At 43.1% G+C, this 13708-nt stretch overlaps 1 non-coding gene across 1 annotated transcript; it reads right to left on the bottom strand.

The window, feature by feature from the left end:
- Nucleotides 1–11115: 11115 nt before the first annotated feature.
- LOC145342799 (U2 spliceosomal RNA) lies at nt 11116–11314 on the bottom strand. Its single transcript, XR_013886643.1, has one exon. It is a non-coding gene; the product is annotated as a U2 spliceosomal RNA (small nuclear RNA).
- Nucleotides 11315–13708: the final 2394 nt, after the last annotated feature.

Here is a 13708-nt window from a genome sequence, read left to right as displayed (position 1 = left end):
AGTTAATCTGCAGTGATTATAGACGGAGTTAATACTACTTGATGTCTTGCTTCAAATAGTGAGAAGTATCTGATATGGATAAGGACAACTCTGCAAGGATTTCCATTTTATGAAATATTTTATTTGACTGATTCAAATGTTTTCCAAGTAAATTTTTTAATAGAACAGTTCAGTTCAATCCTAACTCAAATTTCCCTTTGCCCATTTTAATTTTTCACCCTGACCTCGCTATCTCTCTGACCATTATGTCCATGACCTTTTCTGATGAAATTCAATGCAAGTTCTAGGAAAAAGTTTAAAGTTTATTTATTATTGTCACAAGTAGGCTTACTGCAATGAACTTACTGTGAAAATCCCCAAGTCGCCACACACCGGCACCTGTTCGGGTACACTGAGGGGAGAATTTAACATGGCCAATGCACCTAACTAGCTTGTCTTTTGGACTGCGGGAGAAAACCGGAGCACCAGAAGGAAACCCACGCAAACATGGGAGGGCTTGCAAACGCCACACAGTGATCCAAGCTGGTGCTGTGAGGCAGCAGTGCTAACCACTGTGCCACCATGCTGCCCTCATTTTTATACTGGGCGCTTTCCAGCCTTCTGGTTGTAAAGAGGCATAAAACACATTTTAATGAATAGTTGTTTAGACATCAGTAAGGAAGCTTGTCATATTAGGACCTAACTCTGGACGTATAAAACCAGATTTTTATTAAGTATTTATGAGAGTCCAGTATGACTCTTCTGAAGAAGGACTCGAAGCATTAACTCTGTTTCTGCCTCTACAACTGCTGCCAGACCCACTGGGGGAGTTCTCCCTTCCTCACTGTGGCGTGTTTTATGGTGCGTGGCAGTGGAGAATTTAATGGTATGTTTCAAAATTCAGAACCCACTGGCATAGAAACAACTTGCAATTCTCCAAGAGCCGATCAGTTATTGTGCTGACCAGTGACATGAGCATCATTTGCATTCATTAACATCTAATGACTGCTCATTAAAATAGCTCCTCGCCAGAACCTCCTCACGCCTTCCAATCTTGCATCATGCCAACATAAAATTACATATGTCTGAAGCCCATTTGAGAATGAGTGGTGCACGCAAAGCAGACCTCCATTTGCTTGTGACTTTTGCAATGAGTTCAAAATGCACAGCCTACCTGGCATAGCGCTGTGCCAATCCTGTGATGAACATCACACTGCTGGGGCTGTAGGGTTGATTTGCTTCTGTTCTTTGCTGATGTTGTCCATAATTTTGCCCCTGTGCTGTGGCCTCCACTTTCAGACATTGACCAGTACTGTACTGCAGTTGGGGAGTGCAGAAGTCTTCTGCTCCCAATGGTTGGCACAACACAAGGCCACCAATGTGTATCATAGAACCATTGAACTCTACAGTGCAGGAAGAGGCCCTTTGGCCCATCAAGTATGCACCAACCACAATCCCACCCAGGCCCTACCCCCATATCCCTATATATTTTACCCACTATTCCCTCTAACCTATGCATCTCAGGACACTAAGGGGCAATTTTAGCAAGGCCAATCAACCTAACCAGCACATCATTGGACTCTAGGAGGAAACCGGAGCACCCGGAGGAAATTCACACAGACACGTGGAGAATGTGCAAACTCCACACAAACAGTGACCCAAGCTGGGAATCGAACCAAGTCCCTGGAGCTGTGAAGTAGCTCACCAGTATAGTGGTGCTCAGGCAGAACTTTACTTTCAGACACAAACATTTTGACCAGGTGTAAGGTGTGACAGGGAGATGGATCATGAGCACAATGGGGAAGATGGGCTGTGATGGTGGAAGGGCGAATACAAGGGGGACAGTGTGGAGGGAAGACTCTAAGTGGGGGAAGGGGTGGAGGAGGATGAGGAACAATGGATGGCTGAGGATAGGCCAAAGGGTAGGAAGCTGGAGGTTGACAAGGGTATATCAAACATTAACAAACAAGGGCAGTCATAAAGGATAACACATTTTAGACAGGCAGGGTATGCGCACAGACTCTTTAATAGGAGAAGGGGGGAGATTAGTTAGAATGGCACATAGAAGATGAGTCACACATAGACCAGTTGGGGAAGGGGATAGTTTGGGAGGGGACACAGCAATCCTTTATCTTCATGACAGCGGGGACTCTGAAAGTCCAAGTCCTTGCAGTCAGGAGTTAGAGTACAGACACTCCTGAGGTGATGTAGAAAGGGTCAGAGAATACAGGCACTCCAAGGACCACGTAGTCAGAATTCAGAGCTACGAGACAGTTCAGGGGTGTAGAAGGCATGCAGCAGGACCAATCATTGGGAGCATAGTAAACTGTAGCTGTAGGGAGGGGTAAGGGGCTGAGTGCTCCGGAGATAACAAAGACAGTTTAGTGTACAGGGTTGCCTCAAGTTGCAGTCCCTGGGCTTGGTATTGGGCTGCAGTTAGCATGATGATAGTAACTAGAGGCAGCTTCAGCCTGTAAATAGGAAAAACATGATAAAGGTGAGGCTCTTCTGGCGGCAGGTGTTCATCTCAGTAGGTGACCATATGGACAGCCTCCAGATGGGGTGGGCGGATGTCCACATGGGGCATAGACTTGTCACAAGTGATGGATTTGAAAAGAGTGGGGGGAATATCTACCACAACAACTATGGGATCCAGGATTATTGGGACAGGACGAAGAACAACAGAAGGAAGCTCTATCTTCTCATTGTGAGGTTATCTGGCACATGGACTGTGAGTGAGGGAGCGTCAAATCGCATTTGGAAATAAAAGTGAAGAATGACTATTTGCTGTACCATGGCACTGGCTCAAAACAAAAGTAAAAGCAAATCTGATTGGGAGGGGTCTGAGTCAGTGTAGAAGGAGTGCACTGCTGGGCTAAGATGTCCCTTCTGGTGGCACCCTTTAACTTGTTGGTTCTGCAAGAATCAGAGGGCGGTCAGGGTTGTGCTTGGAGTGAGAATTGAACTCTCAGACTTGGAGGCAAGAGTGTCGCCAATTGAGCTACAGTTGGCACCACGAAGAACCCTGTCAGTACTTGGGTGGTGCTAGCTATTTGCTGACTTTAAGGTAAAACAAAGGGAGACAAGGAAATTTGAAATGAAGTAAACATAATTGATAAGAGCACCAAACTTTCATTACCTTTTTTTTAATAAACTGAAAAAAATCTTTAAAATGAGAGATGGTGGAAATTAAAATGGGAGAAGGACAAAGGGGTTGGAAATAATACAGTTCAGGGCTATCATTGCTTGATCACCAACACATTTTGACTTGTTGATTAAAATCAGAGGCAACAGAATCAAATCCCTAGTCAAGGAACACTTCTGGCGGAGGCCTGCTAGCTTGGCAGATAACAGATTGGAAATGAGCCTCTCTTGGAAAGGAGAGTTTTCTGTTGATGATAAAGGAAAATACTACAGAAAATGAGCATCTCAACACAGATAAAGATGAGTGGAAAAAAATAAGTGATTTGGATAAGTATTGCTGTGCTTTTCCTCAATGTCCCTTGTTCAGTCCTTATTTCATGCAGGTAGCTTTCAGTGGAAACTGGTTCTGCAGAAAGGACTTGTTGTCCCGTACTGTGCTTTCCCCAGTGTGGGACTTCAATACTGGGGAACAGACTATTATTTTTTGCTGTCTTTATACCAGTGCCAATGCTCAGCAGACCCTTGTCAGACATACTGGGTAGAATACTCCAAATAATTTCGAAGTGTCATGAAGGAGAGAATAATGGAGTAATATGTACTAATCTCTCAGATGCGTGCTGTACTGCAATCCACCCATGCTCAGTCACTTGTTTGGAGAGTGAACTCAGTTTCTGAGCGCTTGGGCACTCTGATATCAGAATGCACTGAGAGTCTGGGAGACCCCCTTCCTCACCTCATGGACATCGGGACCTTCCACCGCCAGCAACCCCCCCCCTCCCCCGCCACCACCCCATTTCATTGACAGAATGTTCCACCAGCCCCTCCCTGACATGGGTTGAAGGACAGTAGGACTAGGGGGGCACAGCCTCAAGATAAAGGGGGGGGCGGTTTAGAACGGAGTTGAGGAGGAACTTCTTCACTCAAAGGGTGGTGAATCTCTGGAATTCTCTACCCGTTGAAGTGGTGGAGGCTGCCTCGCTAAATATTTTTAAGACGCGGGTTGATGGGTTTTTGATAAGAGAGGGGATTAAGGGTTATGGGGAGAGGGCGGGAAAGTGGAACTGAGCCACGACAGATCAGCCATGATCTTATTGAATGGCGGGGCAGGCTCGAAGGGCTAGATGGCCTACTCCTGCTCCTATTTCTTATGTTCTTATGTTCTTATATCAGGTCATTAGGACCCTTCCAGTGGGCTCTTCTGCCCAAACACCAACATGCATACCTATCAAGAACTCAAGACCCTCCACATGCCACCCCATATGTGCCAGGTGAGCACTGTTTGCTGGGTAGGGCCCAGCCGTGTCCCAACCACTGGGGGCTTCAGTGGCCTCCAAGTCCCCCAACTAATGGAGACCAATAGTGATTCTTGTCGTTAACGTGCCGCACTCAAAGGCCAGTAAATTTCATGTGCTGGAATTTGAATAGGCAATGCATATTTAAATATGTCAATCAGATTTGTGTCCTTTCTGTCTGCAATCTGGTTCGTGCATTAAAAAGGAGCTAGCAGAATCACAAACTATATAGCCCCAGGTGCGAAATGGATTTTTAGGCCTGGGTGCTATTCTCCAGGACCGACATGATCTACTAACAGTGCAGCAAGATCAGAGATTCACCCCCAATGTGAGTTAGAGTATGTGCAACTCTGTCCCCAAAGTGCCCAAATTTTGGCATAGCTACCTGTGCTGTGCTTTTGTCATCTCCCATAACGGACGAATAAGAATAAAAAATCTCTCAACTGTAAATCAATTGCCTACATCTATCTTCTAAGAGAGTGGCCCATTTTTACATGTTACTGTACAGAACTGATGCTACTCCATTTTTGGAAAAAGATACCTCAGCAGCAATTATCAAGATGAAACAGTCCATCTGCTGCCTCCCCTGCCTGATTTGTGACTTAGCCTTGAGGTAGTCTCCAGATTGACAGAGACTGGACACATGACCCAAGGTGCATGCCGGATTTCAAGGCAGTCCTACCATGCTGACCTCTGAAAAGTTTCAATTTCTGACGGGCGATACCCCAGCTTCCCGAGACCCACACAAATGTCTCCAACTTTAACTTGGAGTTGGAGACAAAGGACAATTCTGATTCAGTTGCCTGGAGAGTTACCCAGGAACCATTAGATAAATTAAAATCTAGTCTAACATCTAGGTAACTCCAGAAAAACCACCAAATCATGTACTGACACCCAACTACTCTCCTGACTCCTGACCCACCTATCCAACTACCCCTCGCAACACCCCTTTGACTATCCCCTCCCACCCTTTGGCTCCCCCCCCCCGACACAACTTCCTCACCCTGACCACCCAGCTGCTTAGTTGGTCTCCCCTAACTAATCCCTGACCTGACTACCCTTTCCAATTCTGCTAACCCCAACCTTCACCCGATTCAAGCTAACTACCATCCAACAATCCCCACTCACCCCACCCACCTGCCAGTTTACCCCACTGTCATCTCAGCCACCTACCATCTCACCCAGTCTACCCACTTACCTCATCTGCCCTACCCATTCACTAAAACTCACATCGGACCTTTAAACCTACCATATGGTGCCATAAAAAAGCTGTATTGAATCTTCCGTTGGCGCCTCAGCCTTGCGACTGAATGGCTGGAAGGATGTTATGCTCTATATTCCTGTTGAACCTGAGCTCAGAAAACTCGACAGGAAATGCAATGCAGCATCAAAGCAGGTCAAAGTATAAGCAGAGCAGCATTCTGACAATGATTGCTGCTCCCCAGAAAATTAGGGCGAGTATTTTTGCTATGTGCCTCTCATTACGGTTTATTATGAGGACTCACCTTATCACTTACTGGTGGATTTTACACTGGTTGTGGAGGCTTCATCTTCTGTACAAAATGAACAAACCCAGGGCAGGGTAGCATGAGGGTTAAGAGTACAGTTCTTTCACCTCTGGTACCAGTATTTCAATGCAGAGCAAATTAATCCAACATATATTTAAACACGCTGCTGAGCTGGCAGTAAAGGTTCGAAGTGAAATTAATTTAGGCAACCTTCAGATCCTTGAGGGCACGAATCCACAGCAAGAGATATAAAAAAAACACTGAATTCTATATTAAATTGGCAGCTTTTCTCCCAAGTAACAAGAATGGCTAAAATGGCAATTGGAAATGTCACATGAGTGCAGCAGTGGGTACTCAGTTGAAATGGCTTTTAGATACATTGATAAGAGTATGAGAGGATCTTTATAATACACATAACTGGTGGTCAAAGATGTACTCCTTCCTGATACTAAATTCACTGGTGAGAAGAGAACAAAACCTCAGCATGCTGATTTGACCTGATGCAGAGTTTTAAAATGTAGTGTTTAGGACATGGAGCCTTTTTTTAAATTCTCCCGTTGTTGCAGTTACAAATGGACATTGATGCTGCTTGATTTATTTTTTTTAGCACATCAAGTAAAGAAGAAACTTCAGAAGAAAAGTGTTTTTCTAGCTTGTGTGAACTGGATAAAATTTTACTGACCTGCTTATTTAAGCAAAGTATGAATTTAATTAAATGAACAGTCAAGGTCACAGCCATGGCTGCGATTAGCAGCCAGAATGGAAATGGTTAAGGGTTGTGTCCAGCCAGTGAAGCAGGCTGTTGCTATGGTGCCAAGCATTGATTAGTCAACCAGGATTTAGAAATTCTGATAACGAGATTGCCAATGTGTGAAAACGGTGACAATCTCATTATCAGAATTCTTAACTCCTAACTGACTAATCAATGACAGTTACCATGGCAACCGCTGGATGTAGCTGGATACCTAACTGCACAATGTTTTATTTAACAATTCTCCTGGAGTAGTCTTTACCGTAACTCCTGATCTGTGTACATTAAAGATTATCGATGTATAGGTGATGATACTGGTGGAGAAGCACAAACCCAGCATATGCATATTGTAAACAAAGAATCTGAGTTCCTTATGGTGCTATACTCCCAACCTCGGTTTTGTCATTCAATTAAATAGAGGAGAGGAAAAATCAAAGAGAGAGTTTTGTACCTCCTCATTGCTGATTTAAGGCTCTGTTGGACATCGAAAAGCAGCCACAGTTGATGTGGTTTGAGCTGATGGAAAGGATGCAGGGAAAGATTCACATTTGAATGAAAATAAATTCTTGGAGATGATCCCGATTTAACTTTATTCATTCGTGGGACATGGCAAACCAGCATTTATTGCCCACCCCTAGTTGCCCAAGGGCAGTTGAGAGTCAACCACATTGCTGTGGCTCTGGAGTAACACATAGGCTACATAAAGTAAAAACGGCAAATTTCCTTCTCTGAAGTACATTAGTGAACCTGGTGGTTTTTCCAAAAATCAACAATAGTTTCATGATCATCAGTAGATTCTTAATTCCAGATTTTTTTATTGAATTCAAATTCCACCATCTGCTGTGGTGAGATTCAAACCCGGGTCCCAGAACAAATTAGCTGAGTTTCTGGGTTAATAGTCTAGTGATAATGCCATTCGGCCATTGCCTCTCCTCTTTTAAAGTAGCCATTGTTTACTTGTAAACAGAAGCTTGTGTTAAGTGTCAACCTCTCATTCTTCAGCAAAAAATCCAGGATGCTACATTTCATTTCAACAATTGGGTGCCTTTGCTTTCTGGACACAGTGACAAAACTGGGCTCTGTGCAGTCTCGTGATATTGTTGTGGAAAAGAGAATAGGAAACATTTGTCTCTTATGTTTGAATCACAAGTCCAGTGTTACCTTCAGCCTTAGTTAGTTCTTGCCCATGAAACTACAACTCATCCATGTCCAAAGAGGAAGAAAGAATATTTCCTGTCACACACATGAAAGAGACCAAAACGTTTAACCTCTCCCTTGCTAATTTTATCCCCTTCTGTCCTGAAATTGCTGACGCATGCTGGGACAAAATTCCATGATTGCTGATGGCCCGTCTCACACCTTGCCTAATGCTTCAGGCCAGGGAGTAAAAAATGGGAGATTATGAGACCTTAGAGGCTGTTTTCTCACTTGGCGTTTATTGTGTTTATCTTAAAAGTGGATTATAATCGGAAGTCTGATTTTCTCTTCCCCTGCCTAGGTACATTGCAATCAATTCTGACACCCTCACTGAAGAAAATAATGACGTTTAATAATTTACAGATTCAAATCGATCCTCAGGTTATAGTGGAGATAGTAAATATTTTTCTAGCATCAGTCTATACTCCTGCAGATAATGCTTATGTTCCAGGTTTTGAATGATGTGCCCTGTACTGTATAAACAGCAAAATGAATGTTGAGATGGATAGTAATGTCATCTTGAATAGATTAGGAATGGTTCTTTCTTGTTGCTTCTTGTTCATCCTTTGAGGCAAAAGTGATCATATTCATCAGCTGAGGTGTTTTGTGTATATCGGTGATTGCTAAGGCTGCTCTGCACCCAGCGATTTCTGCTGCAATAGGACAGGATATTGCACACAATTGAATTTTGGATGAATTGTTGGGTTGGGGTTTCCTCTGCTTGTCTTTTCTTTCTGTACCTGATTTGTGCTTGCTTTCGAAATAGACCACATCATTCTTTATTTGGTTACGTCGGGTGCAGTGATCGTGGGTGGATATCTCCCAGAACTCAAAGTCATTATCAAAACTTGAATCCTGTAGTGCGTCCTTGTCATGATTCTCTTGAACATCATGAGAGCTTACCCCAGACACAAACTCTCCATTGAAGATTTGCTATGGTAAGTGAGTACCAGGCATTCAGGCTACATGATCAACCAAACTCAATTGCGACTGCCTCAGTATGGCATGGATGCTTGAGATTCCAGCTTGAGTCAGCACTTCAGTCGCTGATATTTTATCCCACTATCTGATCATCAGAAGGATCCGAAGGTAGCTGAAGTGAAAGTTCTGAAACTTGACACCGGTAAGCAGTCCAGGTCTCACATGCACAGTAGGTAGGATTATTGCCCTATAGACTTTCAGTTTGTGAGGCAGACTTACTCTTCTTTATTCCCATATGGATGTTCAGAATCTGACAAAAGCTACACTTGCTTTGGCAATTCGTGCATGCATCCCTTCATCAACATAGACAGCTCAAGAGAGTGTGCTGGTGAGATAAGTGAACTAATCCAGAGCTGACAGGTTCTAGTCACGGACTGAATCACTGAGCTCGAGATAGGGCTTTACTGCAGCAGTCTGGTACATTGTTGCAGTTTTCTTTTGTGCTGTTTGTAAGGCTGAAGTTGTCATCTGGAATGGAGAACAAGTCCATGCTATGTTGGGTGTCCAGCTAAAGCAGTCATGAGCAAGCAAGGTATCATGAGATGTGTCCTTGGAGACCTTGTCTGGAGTCATCTCAGATCGAACAGCTTCCCGCTAATGAGCTATTTGATTTAATGCTAGTAAATTTATCACAAAATATAGAATTATAGAATCCCTGTAGTATGAAGGAGGTCATTTGGCCCATTGACCTGCACTGACCCTCCGATAGAGCATCTTACCCAAGATCACTCTGCTATCCTATCCCTGTAAACCCACATATTTACCTCACTAATCCCCTAAACTACACATCTTTGGACACTTAAGGGCAATTTAACATGCCCAATCTACCTAGCCTGCACATCTTTGGGAGAAAATCAGAACACCTGGAGGAAACCAATGCAGACACAGGGAGGACATGCAAACTCCACACAGATAGTGACCCAAGATTGGAATTGAACCCGGGTTCTTGGGGTTGCTGTGAGGCAGCAGTGCTAACCATTGTGCCACCATGTTCCATGATAGCATGCTTGTGTGTATCCCGGATACTAGTGAGTATTCTGGCTCATTCCTAGTCACTAATGGGGTTAGGAAATCTGAATATCAATAGGACTCCGGATCCAAACAATAATCCTTTAATGGTTGATGATTGAGATGGGACAGGAGCTTCGTGAGCCTCTTGTCTGTATCCTCAAGAGTTCAGTAGAGTTGAGCGTCTAGATTGGAAGCGAGCTCAAGTAGGTCCTATTTTCAAATGAGAGAACAAATCAGACTCGTCAACCTGGTAAACTTTGTTGTTGGGAAGATGCTAAAACAAATTGTAGGAGATGCTCATTGCAAACCACTGGAAAGGAAAGGGATGATTATAAATTCACAACAATGCTTAAAAAATAGGTTCCATCTGCACTTTCAAAAATGCAATGTTTGTCATAATGCTGCAGCCATCAGGAGTTGGGGGGCAGACATGATGACCAGTTGGATTTCTCCTGTCTGGTAATTTTGTATGTGTGCATGCATAGAAAATGATAACAGCTGCTTGATTATGTCTTCAGTCTGCCTATATCTTATGTCAGAAAATTGTGATTTTACAAATAGTGTTGCCGTGGCACCGAAGATGAATTGATCGCCAATTTTATCCTCAAAAATTCATTAATTACAACGGGGTCACAAATTTTAATTTCACTGAATAATCCATACCCATTAGAAACATTTGCACAGTCTGCAGATGTGTGCATGCCTGCATCAGGCTGCTGGATGTTTTAAAAGGAATGACTTTCAATTGAAAGTGCAATGTCTCATATCAGTGTAACACCAGCCAATCTTTCAGCCGTTAGCCCGTAAAGGAGATCCGCTGATATCTGTGTACCAGCTATACTGTTCACTTCAGATGTCCTTATTACAATGTGGCAGCCCTGCCCGTAAGTTTGTCTTTTTTGCATGGCCAAGGTGTCACACATCAAGGCAATGCGTCAATTCATAATTTGTTTGTAGGATGGATGATTCTTGAGGCTGCGTATCCATAACTGGAGCTGAATAGTGGATTACTGCCGTTCTCTGTTGGGAAAGATGTATTTACTTTGTCGCCACATGTTTCCCCATCAAAAAATGTCAACATTATAGTTGCAGTGCACTTTCGCACCAGTGGAGAGGGGGCCCAGAATCCAAATTGCATTTTTTTTTTGTTTTTGTTCCAATTCAATCAAATTAAGTCCAATTCAGAGCCTCAACAAGTTGAGACATCCCGATCCAAGTTGACATGACAGGGCTCTCACCTCCTGTCTTGGGCTTGTTCTATGTGATCCAAGCTGAATGGAGTAAGCATAGCTCCTCCTCCAAGGCTTGATCTCATTTGCATCGTAGCCAAAAGGCTGAGATGCCGCTTTTAAAAATTGCTTCAAATGAAGCTAAAATGTAATCAAATGACTTCAACCAAGCACAGCACGTCGATACCACACTTGATCTTAGCCAAAAGGCCGAGAAATTATGCAGGTTCACTTTCCAAACAGTCAATATTAAGCAAACATGACCGCGCAATAAAGACCAATCTGATTGGTTGGTTTTGTGTCAGCTGCTGGTTGCAGTTTGATGTGTTTTGAGAATAGAGTGACTTTAACCAGCTCTGACAAAAGGTCATCTTGATTCGAAATGTTGGCTCTATTCTCTCACCAGAGACGCTATCAGACCTATTGAGATTTTCAAGCATTTTCTCTTGTTTCAGATCCCAGAATCAGCAGTATTTTGCCTTTGACTTCAACAGAGTGGCTGAGTATCCTCATTGCTAATAGGGTGTAGTTTTTGATTACTATCTACTTAGTCACTGAGTTAATTGATGTCAGTATTGATTGACTGAATAATATTGAAGTGCTACATGAAAGTCCTGTTTCCAAAATTAGAAGAATGAAAATTGTGGAGTCTTAAGCTGAAGAGAAATAAGCAGACAGTAGTCACAAGGGAAGTAATATGAAGGGGTGGGTTACTGAGTGTTAGGATGCCCCCTAACTTCAGGTCACTACGCTGTGGTAGTAAATTTCTGGGTGACATCAAGCAAATGCAATTGTGCATGCAGAGGTGATGTCCAATCAAAAGGGCTCAACAGGGTTTATACACCAATGTTCTTGAAGCTGAATATGGACAAATACAAGATATTGTTCTGTATATTGAAAGCTAAAGTAAGAAGCATGCATGATCCATGGGTAGAACAGAACTTCCAAGGTTTAAGTTGAAGTTTAGAGTCTTTGTTGACTAAATCGCTTACCAGGCTAAAAGATTTCCTATGTCAATAGAGGAATTAAATGGAGAGCTTATAAAAATAAACAAATTTAATTTGGAATCCTAGTAAACCTTATTGAAACCATACAGTATTCTGCTAATATATTGTGTCTAATCCCCACTGTGAGGGACCATCCATACACAAAGGGAGATCAAGACAGAGCCCAATTCCACAGCTTTAAGAAAACATTTCATAAACATAAACTAAAACAATATCGGCAAAGGCAGGTAAAAAGGTGTTGAAGCTGCCCACAGCAATGGCGACTTGGGAAAAAATTTTCAGTAACAGGTTCCAGGACATATCACTGGCGTGCAGCTTCTGATTTGCCCACTCTGCCGCCAGATCAGGGACTCGATGATCTTGGAGTCATTCTTTAAAGGCCATCCCAGTGCACAGCTAGCAAATCAGGAAACAATCTTCACCCAGGTGCACATACCGCCACCCCACCCCCCCCCAACCATTTGTGCTGTGAGACCTGCTGAGATTTTAACATAATGCTTTCAAGAGGCCAGGGTATAGTTACAAGATTGTAAAAGCCAAGTAAAACATCTCGGGAATTAGCTCTTATTCCAGATGAAAGGTTATTGACAAGATGAGTGGTTATAGGAGTAATGTTAGAGTCATTTAGGAAACAGTGAATCATAAAATCCCTACACTGCAGAAGGAGGCCATTCAGCCCATTGAGTCTACACCAACAACAATCTCACTCCTGGCCCTATCCTCACAATCCCACACATTTTCCCCGCTAATTCCTCTAAGCTACACATCTGAGGGGCACTAAGGGAAAATTTAGTATGGCCAATCCACCCATCCCACACATTTTTGGAAGGAAACCCACGCAAACATGGGGAGAACGTGCAAACTCCACTCAGACAGTGACCCAAGCTGGGAATCAAATTCAGGTCCCTGGAGTTGTGAGGCAGCATTGCTAACCATTGTGCCACCGTGCTGCCAGAGGGTGGAGGTGGAGCAGTTTCCTGAACCACTGCAGTTCGGATATTGCAGATATTTCAATGGAGATAATGGTAGGGTTGGTATTCTAGAAGGACAAAATAAACATGTAAGAGTGGTCTTGATGACTGAAAATTGCAGTACCAGAAAGAGCAAATGACCTTTAATGGTAGAAGATAGAATTAATTTGGTTGGAGTTAAACAACAATAGGTGCATTTTATAGATGACTCAATAGTGGGATGTAGTGGTGAAACGAATATAGAAATACTGAGGAGTGAAAGAACTATGGAATAGTAGCAATAGACAACTTTAGCTTCTCCAAAACTGAAGGATTAGTGATCTTGTTAAAGACAGAGAAGGAAGTTTGTTCAGGGTTTTCCTGATACTTTCCGCCAAACAAGAGGAGGTGCAGTTCAACTTAGTGCTTTGGAATGAAATGGGTCAAGTGGTGAATGTCACCACAGAAATTGTGATAGTGGTGTTCTAAGGTTCAAATAGCTCCTGGTCTTTCTTGGTAACCAATCTGCATACAACATAGCATGGAAAAATATAATGCAGTAATGGACACCATTGAAAAAAGAGATGGTTCATGTCTAGTTGGGTACTTTCACACAATGGAGACAAAGAAGGCAAAGGAGTGAAAGTTTCCTGAATGAC

The sequence above is a fragment of the Carcharhinus amblyrhynchos genome, chromosome 4 (genome assembly GCF_965287045.1).
Source record: "Carcharhinus amblyrhynchos chromosome 4, sCarAmb.v2.hapA, whole genome shotgun sequence".
In the NCBI taxonomy this organism is placed as follows: Eukaryota; Metazoa; Chordata; class Chondrichthyes; order Carcharhiniformes; family Carcharhinidae; genus Carcharhinus; species Carcharhinus amblyrhynchos.
This window is presented reverse-complemented; position numbering and strand designations above follow the sequence as displayed.